The sequence below is a fragment of the Quercus suber genome, unplaced genomic scaffold (assembly GCF_002906115.3).
Source record: "Quercus suber isolate HL8 unplaced genomic scaffold, Cork oak 2.0 scaffold_128, whole genome shotgun sequence".
NCBI lineage: Eukaryota > Viridiplantae > Streptophyta > Magnoliopsida > Fagales > Fagaceae > Quercus > Quercus suber.
In genome coordinates this window covers 936201-948587 of record NW_027069591.1, presented here as the reverse complement: position 1 = coordinate 948587, position 12387 = coordinate 936201, and the positions used below count along the sequence as shown (strand labels likewise).

At 35.8% G+C, this 12387-nt stretch overlaps 1 pseudogene; it reads left to right on the top strand.

Annotated features, from left to right (window-relative positions):
- The first annotated feature begins 4559 nt into the window (after positions 1–4559).
- On the top strand, positions 4560–9222 carry LOC112027654 (zinc finger CCCH domain-containing protein 44-like; annotated as a pseudogene).
- Positions 9223–12387: the final 3165 nt, after the last annotated feature.

The window sequence follows — 12387 nt, the reverse complement described above, 5'->3', positions numbered from 1 at the left end:
ATAATCACATATAGTCAGACTCAATTTGTGATAGTGCATCTCAGCCATTAAAACTTGATTTGATGATAACTTTCAATCTGGTAGTCCGATTAGGGCTTATGATCAGTCAGTTTGATCATTACAACATCAAGATCATTTTAGTGAAATGAGATTAAGGATCTAATGGCCAGAATCAAGATGCATATTTCCAATGCAAAATTACCCTTTTACCCTCCATGTGAGGTTAAATACGGGTTGCCAAATGGGGTGTCAACACCATGTTAGCACCCGCACTGTCCCTTATCTGCATGAGGACTTGATCCAGTGTGGAATTCAAAGGGGTGACGTTTGTTGTCCTCCCTAACGAGGGTTTTTATCTTCTTTCGTCCCTTCGCTCACTTGTTTAAGACAACTTCCTTCCTCTATCCAGACGATGGTTGTCTTGTCTTTGTCTCTTCCTTGGCCCGTCCTCTCGGGCTATCATCGCATCTTTGGCATTCATGTATTTCGTGGCCTTGTACAGCATTTCGACCATCGTCTTTGGATCATTTTTGTAAAGGGAGAAGAGAAACTCCCCCGGTCGTAACCTATGGGTGAAGGCAGTAACAAGGACTTTGTCGTCAGCTTTGTCAATCAGGAGGGTCTCTTTGTTAAAACGGGTTACATATGACCTTAGGCTTTCATCTTCCCGCTACGTAATGTTTAGTATGGCCGCTAAGGATCTTCTGTGTCTTTGTGCCCCAATGAAGTACGTGACAAAGTTTCCACTCAACTCTTTGAAGTTCTAAACAGTGTTCGGGGTAAGTTTGCTAAACCCTACCCTTGTTGGCCCTTTTAGTGTGGTAGGGAAAGCTCTACACATAATTTTGTTTGGAACTCCTTGCAAGTGCATGAAGGTTTTGAACGACTCCAAATGGTTGACTGGTCCCGTGAACCGTTATATACCTCCACATGTGGCATTTAGAACTTAGTTAGAAGGGGGAAGGAAGTCTCCTGTGCGGTGAAGGGTGAGTTAGTCCATTGGACTAGTTCGTCCAAGTTGGTGGATACCCATCCTTTCAAGGCACTCATCATCATGTCAATCTTTTCTTTCATCGTCTGCATCTCCTGTGCCACGTGCAACATGTTGACCTCCAGCTTAGAGAGACAATTGGTATCTTGTTGATCTTGTCTACTGATGGCATTGCTTTCTTCTTGGTCGTCCCTTTCTTGGTGATCATTTGTTAGGGGATGATTGTTATCACGATGGTCCTTGTCTTCTCTGTCATTTTGATCATTCAGCTCTTGGTCATTCCGTTGCTCTAGTTGTCGTTCCAACACTACTTTATATATTTTAACATCTTACTTTATAATATACCCATCATCAAATGTTTTATTTTAGCATTTAACATATTAAAATAATATAAACAAAGTAATAAAATAATATATCCAAGACAATAAACAACCATATCCTTCAACACATTAAAATAATATTTTTTTTTATAACTTTGGAGCTATAGTAAAGCATAAAGAACACTTTACTGTGGCTTAGTTGCTAAATTTATCAGATTTAAAAGTTAGAGCATTCACAGCCCAAATGCCAAATGCCAAATGTAAGCATATTTTAGCATTTAAGCCCAAATCCCCACTCCATCAGAACTTGTAGAAGCCAACTATTGCAAAAAAAAATTTCAATTGTGCTATAATGCAATTCTAAAGGTAGAATTGCACTATAGTTGAATGGTAAACTTAAATATTATTATTAAATTCTCTCTCTCTCTCTCTCTCTCTCTCTCTCTCTCTCTCTCTCTCTTGGTTGATGGGTGGGTTTTGGGTTGCTATGGGTGGGTTTCGATGGTTTGGGTTTGCCGTTGTAGGTTGTGGGGATTGTGGGTTGCNCTTGCTTTCTCTCTCCCTAGTTGACGACGGCGACATGGATTGGTGCGGTTGTGGGTTTGGGTTTTAGGCCGGTGGGTGGCGGTGGCATTGTGTCTTTCATGTGGGTTTGTTTAGTGGGATTGTGTTGGATTTTTGGAATGGGTTTTGATGGAGTTTGCTATGGGTGGGTTTTGATGGGGTTTGCTGTGGGTGGGTTCCGATGGTTTGGGTTTGCCGCAGTAGGTTGTGGGGATTGTGGGTGGTTTTTTTTTTTTTTTTTTTTTTTTTTTTTTTTTTTTTTGTGGTGTTGATGTTTGGAGAGGGTGGTGTTCTTCAGATTTTCAGTGGTGGTGGCCGGTTGGTTGGTTCGGTGGTATAGGTTTGTGGTGAGTGGTGGAGTGATGGATGGGTTTATTGTTTTGGGTTTGTGGTTGGTGGTGTTTATTGATTGTGGCCGTGGGTTTGCCATCGTGGGTCTGGTTTTCGCTTGCTATGGGTTTGGGTTTTACTCACGGTGGTGGGGACCGTGGGTTGCTGCATTTGGAGTCGATTGTGTTGATGGTGGATTAGTGCTATAGTCTCTCCACATTTTTTTTTTTTTTTTTGGTGTTGATGGTAGATTATGGGTTACTGGTGGTGGTGGTGTCAGGTGTGTGTAGTACAGTGGTGGTGGGCTTGTGGTGATAGTAGTTTCAGTAAATTTGTGGTTGTTCTTGAATAGAAAGAATGAGAGAAAAAGAATAAATAATGTGTTGTATTGTAAATGATGGTGATTTTGGGATATATTATATTATTATGTAGAAATATTATTTTCATGTGTTGTATTGTAAAAAAAAAAAGTTGGAATGCTAAAGTATTGTAAAATAATATTGTATAATTGATAAAGTAGCTATTTGGGATGGTAAAGTAGAATAAGATGGCATTTTGGGGTGTGGATGCTCATAACACCATTAATGTTGCTTGTATTTTTGTATTTTAGTTGCTAAAATAACTTTTAATTCATTTTAGCATCATTGAGTGCTCTAACAAATATTCTCATTATAGTCATAGATAGTAACAAAAGTTATACGCTAGGTTTTACATAATATTTTTCAAATCCATCATACAGCATCACATAACTGAAAAGCTTCAAGAATTAGTGCTCTCTCCATGATCTCTTTCTGTACCAGAAGAAGAAGATAAAGAAGAACGAAAATTTTCATTGTCTTCTCCATATTTTTTTTTTTAAAAGAATAAGAAAACTTTGTTGTATTTTCTACACAAGCGTCATTGCTACATTTTTAGCTGTTTGGTTTTCATATTTGAAAGGTAAAGTCTGTGCTTTATTTTATTTTCTTGGTCTTTTTTCTCAGATGGGTCTTCATAGAATTACCCAAATAAAAATAAGACCATTTCTGTGATGACCAAGTTTTAGTAAGAGAAAAAAATAGTTTTTTTTTTTTTTTTTTTTTTTGGTGTTGATGGTAGATTATGGGTTGCTGGTGGTGGTGGTGTCAGGTGTGTGTAGTACAGTGGTGGTGGGCTTGTGGTGATAGTAGTTTCAGTAAATTTGTGGTTGTTCTTGAATAGAAAGAATGAGAGAAAAAGTATAAATAATGTGTTGTATTGTAAATGATGGTAATTTTGGGATATATTATATTATTATGTAGAAATATTATTTTCATGTGTTGTATTGTAAAAAAAAAAAGTTGGAATGCTAGAGTATTGTAAAATAATATTGTATAATTGATAAAGTAGTTATTTGGGATGGTAAAGTAGAATAAGATGACATTTTGGAGTGTGGATGCTCATAACACCATTAATGTTGCTTGTATTTTTGTATTTTAGTTGCTAAAATAACTTTTAATTCATTTTAGCATCATTGAGTGCTCTAACAAATATTCTCATTATAGTCATAGATAGTCACAAAAGTTATACGCTAGGTTTTACATAATATTTTTCAAATCCATCATACAGCATCACATAACTGAAAAGCTTCAAGAATTAATGCTCTCTCCATGATCTCTTTCTGTACCAGAAGAAGAAGATAAAGAAGAACGAAAATTTTCATTGTCTTCTCCATATTTTTTTTTGAAAAGAAAAAGAAAACTTTGTTGTATTTTCTACACAAGCGTCATTGCTACATTTTTAGCTGTTTGGTTTTCATATTTGAAAGGTAAAGTCTGGGCTTTATTTTATTTTCTTGGTCTTTTTTCTCAGATGGTTCTTCATAGAATTACCCAAATAAAAATAAGACCATTTCTGTGATGACCAAGTTTTAGTAAGAGAAAAAAATAGTTTTTTTTTTTTTTTTGGGACACAGAAAGTTTTAGAGAAGGAACATCTTAAATTACTTTTCTGATTTTATAAGGTATTTTTTTCACAATTAGTTTTTTTTTATGGTCTGTTTAGATTGAAAAAAAAAAGAGGGAGAGTAAAGTAGAGTAGAATAAATTTAATACAAAATTAATTTATTTTTAACTAACTCTATTATATTTCCCTCCATTTTCTCTCAATTCAATCAGGCCATTAATGTCTAATAAAGAGTTTCATGTATATTGCCCACAATGCTATTCTAGTATTTTATTTAATATATCTTTTCTTTTCTTTTATATTTTTGTATTATATATATATTTTAAAAGATTTTCATTTAACATTACTTTTTATGATTAATTTTTTATCTTTTCCCTTAATTTTTCAAGTTTGTTGTTACATTCTTTGCTTCTTTTTTTGCAAATGGGACTGTGATAATTTAGCATAAGTTTATCTTGTTCTTGATCGTAGTGGAGAGAGTGAGAGAGGGTTTCAGAGATGGGGTATGTATATCTGATATTTTATTTTTATTTGACAGGGTTTCTCAGCTTTTGATTTTTGAGGATTTGGGTTGCTCTGGAATTAATTTTGGAAGTTAGTGTTTGGTTCAAAGAGTATGGCAAGAAAGAATTGGAGAAAAAAGGAAGAGATTGCAGAAGATTACTGCTTCATCTGCAAAGATGGAGGGTTGCTTATCGTCTGTGAGTACAAGTGAGTTCCCAGAACTTTTTTTTTCTTTTTATTAATAAATTTGGGCAGGCCAATGATATAGAATTTTTTTTCTAAATAACAATAAATATTAAAAAATTTAGTTAGTTGTCACGGTGGAAAAGAATGTTGAAAACTAGCATCTCGAGTGTCTAAAACTCGAGTTCCAAGATAAAAATAAAGTTTTTAAGTCTCGATTTGTAAGCGGATGAGTATGATGTGAAAAAAATCCACGTGAAAATCGAGTTTTAAAGACTCGAGTTCGGACAACGCCGCTATAGAGCTTAAAAATGTCACTATAGGGCTTAAAAACGCCACTACAGGGCTCCCTGAACCTGCTATTGAACACTTATAAAAAATTTTATAGGAAAACGCCGCTATAAGATTTAAAACGTCACATAGGACTTAAAAATGCTACTATAGGGGCGATAAAACTAAAAATTTTTTTGGATCGAACTCAAGTTTCTAAAACTCGAGATTTATGTGGCATTTTCAGATCTAAAACACTCGCAAAGCGAGTCTTTGAGACTTGAGTTTTAATATGGATCTTGAGTTTCTAAAACTCGAGATGATATTTTTCATAGTCTTTCCAAACATTGCTTAACTTACTACATTGTTAAGCATTATAGGGGTGGTCTGCAGATTTCCCCCAATGATTTACTTAAGAAAATTCAAAAGTTGGTCCTCTGAATCTTTGGTAGAAGGGTAGTAGTCTATCAAACATGTTTGTTTGTTGGATTGTGTTGCACGTGCCATGCATGTGATTGAGTGAGGCAATGTAAGGCACTTGTGGTTACTGTATATAGATGTATCAAAAATAAAATGTTAAAATATAACAGATTTCTTTCAAGGATGTAATTGTGTTGGGTGCAAAGGAAAATTCTTTTTTAACTTTGGATGGTAGATTGTTTTATTTGTACCTCCTGTATATGATAATTGGAGGGTAGCTCATTGGCTTTGGAATTATTATTTTTAACTATGATATAAAGTAGGGGTGAGGTGCCTGGATTGAACGAACGGTAAATTTGGATGAAATATTTTGATTCTTCTATTTTTATTTGGTCACTTTTGTTTTTGTGGTATTAGAATGATATTTAAATAATCCGCGAAATATTTGGATAAATTAACTTGTCGTTACCTGATTACCAACCCTTTCTGATGGTGGCTTGCTGCAGCTTAATGACTTCTGCTAAGTGTTTACTGCTGCTGGTTTTCCTCCTCTACAATCTGATCCATATGTCTAAAATAAAACTTAAATGCTAGGTTAAGTCATCAAAGATATTGTAGGTGCAGTATTGGTTTCAGAATTAAGAAACTCGTAATTTGATACATTTGCTTTATACAAGCTTGGAAATTAGGCACACGAGTATTCCTATGATATGTTACTAATGGCAACGGATGATATGAAAGTATGGTCAAATTTATGATTTTGCTTGTATCTTACATGTTTGATCAAAGGAATTGTATAGCTACTTTTAGTTTTCAAAATTAAGAAACTTGTCATAGTGCATATTTGATTTCTGGTTACCAGTTCCTTGCTACAAACTTGGTCTTTTCTAGCACAAGCATGCTATGTTTCTAACAGGGCTAGGTGATTAGTGATGCTCGTCAGATGTATAATTTCCTATATATCCTATATAATTGGATACTGATACATCTCTTTCTCCTACGAACTTTCACATATTATTGGAAATTATTATGTCTCTTTCTCCTAAGAACTTTCATATAAAATATACTTTTTGGTGTGGGGTTAAAAGACATTGTCGGTTTTTTTGATAGCATGTTCATTGCTTTCAGGGATTGTCTTGAAGTGTATCATCCTCATTGTACGGGAAGAGATGATTCTTCTGTGAAGACTGTAGATCACTGGACTTGCTGTTAGCCACTAAATTTGATCTATGATGATACTTCTGTGTAATATTTTGTCATTTTGAATGAATTCTACCGTTCAAGCATCGTGCAGATTAGGTATATGTAAAATACATGGAGCCTGACAACACATCCCTTTTTTATGTATGACACATATGATATGCATGCCACAACCTTTTCCCCATTTTGATTATGCTAAATGTCACACTGTCACATTATCTTAATGGTTTAGGGAAACAATAATTAAATCTGGACCAGATTTTTGCCTTTTGGATATTGAATTAAGTAATATTAGTATGATTTTTTTACCTCAAATAATGAAAAATGCATACCCAACTTTACAATTATAGAGAAAACATGTTCCATCATATGATGCCGATGTTTTTTTCATCCTAAATTTGTGCAGTTTTGGAAGATAGACCGTCTTTCAGCTCCACTTTGGTGGCGAATTACTTTAATTTCTGAATAAACTAAGCCTTTCTATAGTACTTTGTGGTGCTTTCTTAGTATTATTTTTTTGAGCCCCTCTTTTTTATGCTTGCATATTTGTAGATGTACCTGCTTATAAAAAGCGTAAGGTTTTATATTTTAGGTTGGCATTCTTACTTCATTGGCCAGAAAAATTCAAAATTTCAGTGCTTTGTTGCTCAAATGCTGTCTGTGGACGCAGCATCGATGATGCTGAGTTTGCATGTGTTAGAGGGAAGAAAGGATTTTGCAATCACTGCTTGATTCTTGCACAACTTATAGAAGAAAACATCGATGTCGACTTTGATGTGGTATGGTCGTCTCTGGAAAGACATCTCTAATTTTATTTTTTTTGGATAAGTAATAGAAGTTTTATTAAATAAAAATGTTCTCCGTGTTTATGATGAACACACTATACTTGAAACAATTACTAACAAATCAATAAGAAATGCTAACAGACTAAAAGAAATCAAAACTAGAAATATATTGCGTAAAATCCCAAATAAAAGACCACTCAAATAGTGTCCCAATTAGCAGAGACTTCACCAGATCTAAGGGCCTCTCAATATCTTCAAAAGTTTGTTTTTTATGTTCCTGCCAAATTAACCACATTAGACATGCCGGTACCATATAAGACATCTCTATTTCATTCTTTCTTGTATTCAGGATTTTTGCTTCTTCAACTATCTTCTTATATATTTTTTTTTCCTTTTCTTTAATTCAACAAAAAGCTACCAAGAATCCGCTTTTTTAGTCCACAAGTATACAAGAGAGGAGCAGCATAGATTCTTCGACAAAGGAAAATGCTGTGTGTGTGTGAGAGAGAGAGAATGGCTGTCTTGACATGATGCTATCTTATCTCCTTTGTTTGATTGTTTCCATTTTTGTTACATTTAGAATTTTTCAAAATAATTTTTTAAGTTCTCCCAATTATTCACAGAACTAGTGATTGAATAACAAAAGAAAATAGCTCTTCAGCCTATATCTTGCCACAGTTCATGACAAGGATAAGTGGCTTGCAAGTGAAATGAAAATATGAGAATTTAATGCTAATCTTTAGATTATGAAGGTTATGTCTCAGTTGAAAAAAGGCATAATTATATTTTACAAATAACCTAAACCTTATTTTTATCAATGGATTCAAATAATCATGTTTCCTACTTTTGTTTTAGCTTCTTGAGGGTTCTTTTTCTTCTTTCAATAAGTGTCTTATTGGTTTGGCCAAATAAATTTGGGCATTGTTACTTTTTTTCCCACTAGCTATATGGTTATGACATACAGGGCAAGATAGACTTCAAAGATAGAGATACAAATGAGGGCCTTTTCAAGGAATATTGGGAGATAATCAAAGAAAAGGAAGGGTTAACTTCAAAGCATGTCCATTCCACAGATAAATTACTGAAGAAGAATAAGAAATACATGGCTGGCTATGATTCAATGAAACTTGAAAAGGGAAAGAAGGCAAAGACGATGATCAATTTGACAATGAAAGTCACCTTATATCACCTTATAGTAACTGATTATGAGGACCTGGATTATATAGTAGAAAACAAGGCTGTGGGAAAAAGGAAGAGATCGTAGGGAGATAAAAGTGCAATGAAAAAGAAGGCAAAATCAAAGAAAAAGTTCATTGGATGGGGTTCAAGACCTCTCATAGAATTTCTTTCTTCCATTGGTAAAGACTCAACCAAAGAATTATCACAAAATGATGTTGCGACTATCATTACCGATTATTGTAAAGAGAACAAGCTTTTTGACCCAGAAAAAAAAGAAAAAAAAGAAAAAAAGATGAGAAGAAAGTTCTTTGTGATGAGAGGCTACAATCTCTCAGGAAGAAAGTTGATTAAAAATAGTATACATAACCTCCTGACAGCTCACTTTGCTGTGAAACTTGAGCAATCAGAGGAATATGGGTTTGGGTGTAGTTCAAAAGAAAGGGATGTGAGTGTTTTGTCAAGGTTTTCAGTCCCAGACCGTTCATTGAACCGTAAAGAAAAAATGATTAAGGTTTTTGAGGTCAAACCAAAGTTGAACCGGGTTGAACCGTGATGATGTCATAATTAATTTAATAATTATTTTAAATATAAAGAAATGTATTAATTTGGTACAAATAAAAAAAATTAACTAAAATATTCCAATTAAAACTATAAATCTATATTTTAGTTAATATCTAATAATTTACCAATGTCAAGCCCATTTACATAATATTATTAATAACCAGACTTATTATGACGTTATCAAGCCCAAAACCTTGAACCTCAATGTCAAGCCCATTTACATAAGTCTTGAGCCTTAAGCCCAAACCTTCTAGTCAAGCCCATTTACATAATATTAATGTCAAGCCCAACTCTCCCTCGTTCCCATGGTCCGAAGAGCTAAAAACTCATTTCAGAAACTTAAAATTGATAGTTGAACACCCCACCAAAATTGATAGTTGAACACCCCAAAATTGATAGTTTACACCCCACTGAAAAGCTGAAAAGTTTAACCAAAAAAATTGGAAAGCTGAAAAGCAAGACACACGTGCCTGGCTGTCCATCACAAACCTAAGAGCTAAAAAGCAACCCAAAGAAAGGAAGCAAATGAAACTAGAGAGAAGAAGTCAGACTCAGAAATGTAAAAACAATCCAGAGAAAGAAAAGCAAGTGAAACAAAGGGGCAGAGAAGAAGTAAAAAACGGCTTTAAGAAGTTGAAAGAAATAAGAGGAAAAAAATGAGAATCGATCTATCAAGGCAAAGCATTGGCATGATCCGCACTAGTAACATGGCTGCTTTTTTTTTTTTTTTTCAAATTCTTTCACAGTTGATATCTGTTTTTTGAAGGGAGCAGAATTTAAAGCTTGTTATTTTTATTTTTTTTATTTAATTTTTTATATGTTCAAATTCAAAGGGAAGTAACAGGGAACTGTGAGAAGCAGTTTGATCACGGTTCTCGAAACCATGAGGTCTGACCATAGTTCGCACAGGTCCCCGTTTTTTTTTTTCTCATAGAGCGGTTCTTGAGGCTAAAAGAACCACAAAAATGAGCGGTTTAAGGTTTTTTCGGTTGGACCGTACGGTTTGGTCCAGGTTTCAAAACCATGTGTTTTGTTTCCCTTTAAAAGGCAAAGAAAGTTGAGCTCAGATGGAAAATCTTTGAAGGAATCAACTCTAGTTGTAACTCCTCTTCAACTTGCACAAGCTGATGAGTATTTTTTAGGCAAGTAGTCATTTGGGTCCGATTTTATTCTCTCAAAACTTCCCATTACTTTGCCTTCAAAAGTTTCAGGCTACTGCAACAGCTCCTTCGCTAAACTCCTCTTCTAGTAGGCAAGCTTGATGTTTTCAACAACTACGGATGCAAAGTAATGGGAAATTTTGATGTTTTCTCTGCCTTTTAGAGGGGAACAAAACACTCTCATCCCTTTCTTTTAAACTACACCCAAACTTTCCTCTAATTGCCCAAGTTTCACAGCAAAGTGAGAGTTGGTTAGGAGGTTATGTTTGTTTTGTTTGTTATGTTTTTTTTAATATGTGGTTGAAACAAATTATGCAAGTTGATTATCCTTCCTTTTGAACTTTGAGAATTGCATTTTAAGCTCTTTCTTCTTTTTCTTCTTGATAAGGATAATTCTAAAAGGATGATAAACTCATTTACGTAAGATAAGGCCGACGGTCCCAATGAACTTGTTAGCCTTACTTGTACATTCAGAGACATAGATGTCACCACCTCAAGGCTGATGACTCCACCTTAAGATCACGACACTTGTGTGGGACTACTAGAACACATAGACGGGATAGGAAGCTGACGGGGATAAAGAAACCTTTGTTGGGTTTGACAAGGCCTTGCTTGGTACCACACCGGTACTCTTTGTAGGGTCTTCTTCTTTGTTGTGCAGGTCTTTTCTAAAGCACGTGAGGATCGTGTAGCTCATTGACGATTTTCGGCATCATTAGTTGGTGTCGTCTGTGGGAACCGCGTATTGACTTGTAAGCCATAGTACCGCTTCCTAGACAAAGAGTTGCATGATACTTACTCGTTCAATGATGACTACCAACAATAATTAAGGAGATGAACCACGTCCCTCGAGAGATAGGTTCAGTCTCTCGCCGTGGTCGTGGAATGACCTACCAAGGTTGTGGAATGCCTCACCAAGCAAAACCATGACCTAGAAGAGCAACTGCGTCAAAAGAACACAGGGCCTAACACTCAGGAGAAGGACCAAGAAGGTACCATCGTTAAGAGAAGGGACCAAGAAGGACTAGAGGGCAGCAATGCCCCAAGCAGACAAGAGTGACAAGATATGAGTCGTCTGTCCGCAGCAGATACGGCTCCACCATACATGTTCGCTGATAGGTGTCTAATGGCCTTGATGAATTGGTCTATTGGATGGCCTCACCCTTCATTGCATCCGTCACTTCATTTCCCCTTCTGTTGAAGTTCCGCAATCCATAAGTAGAGGTCTACGACGAATCTAAGGATCCCTTAGATCACTTGGAGTCTTTCAAAAACTTATTGCACTTGCAATGTGTGGTGGATGAGATCATATGTTGGGCCTTCCTAACTACGCTGAAAGGTCCCATAAGGGTATGGTTCAGCAGGCTGATGCCAAACTCCATCAACACCTTTAAGGAGTTGAGCGCACAATTCACCTCGCATTTTATTGGGGGGCACAGGTATAAGAAGTCTATTGCATGCCTAATGAACATTAAATAACGAGAGGATGAGATGTTGAGGTCCTACATAATTCGCCTTAACAAGGAAGCCCTCTTGATTGATTGATGAGAAGATACTAGTGGTAGCATTTACCAATGGGTTATAGAAGGGGAAGCTTCTATTTTCCTTATATAAGAACGACCCAAAAACCATGTTGGATGAACTTTACACATGGCAAGATAGGGGACAGAAAATGGTATGACCAGAGAACGACGGGAGGACAGGCGATCAAAACCCCCCACTAGGAGGTTCACAAGCTTCACCCCACTAACTGCCCCAATCGACTAAGTCCTGATGTAGATCAAGGATGAAGGAGCCTTGATGTTTCCTGGTAAGCTGAAAGGAGATTCTAGTAAGAGGTCTAGAGACAAGTATTGCCATTTTCACTGTGACCATGGTTATGATATGTCTGACTGTTACAACTTAAAGTAGCTGATAGAAGCTCTTATCAAGCAAGGAAAGCTGCAAAGGTTCGTCAGCAAAGAGAGGACAGACCCACCTCAAGAGCAGACTACCCG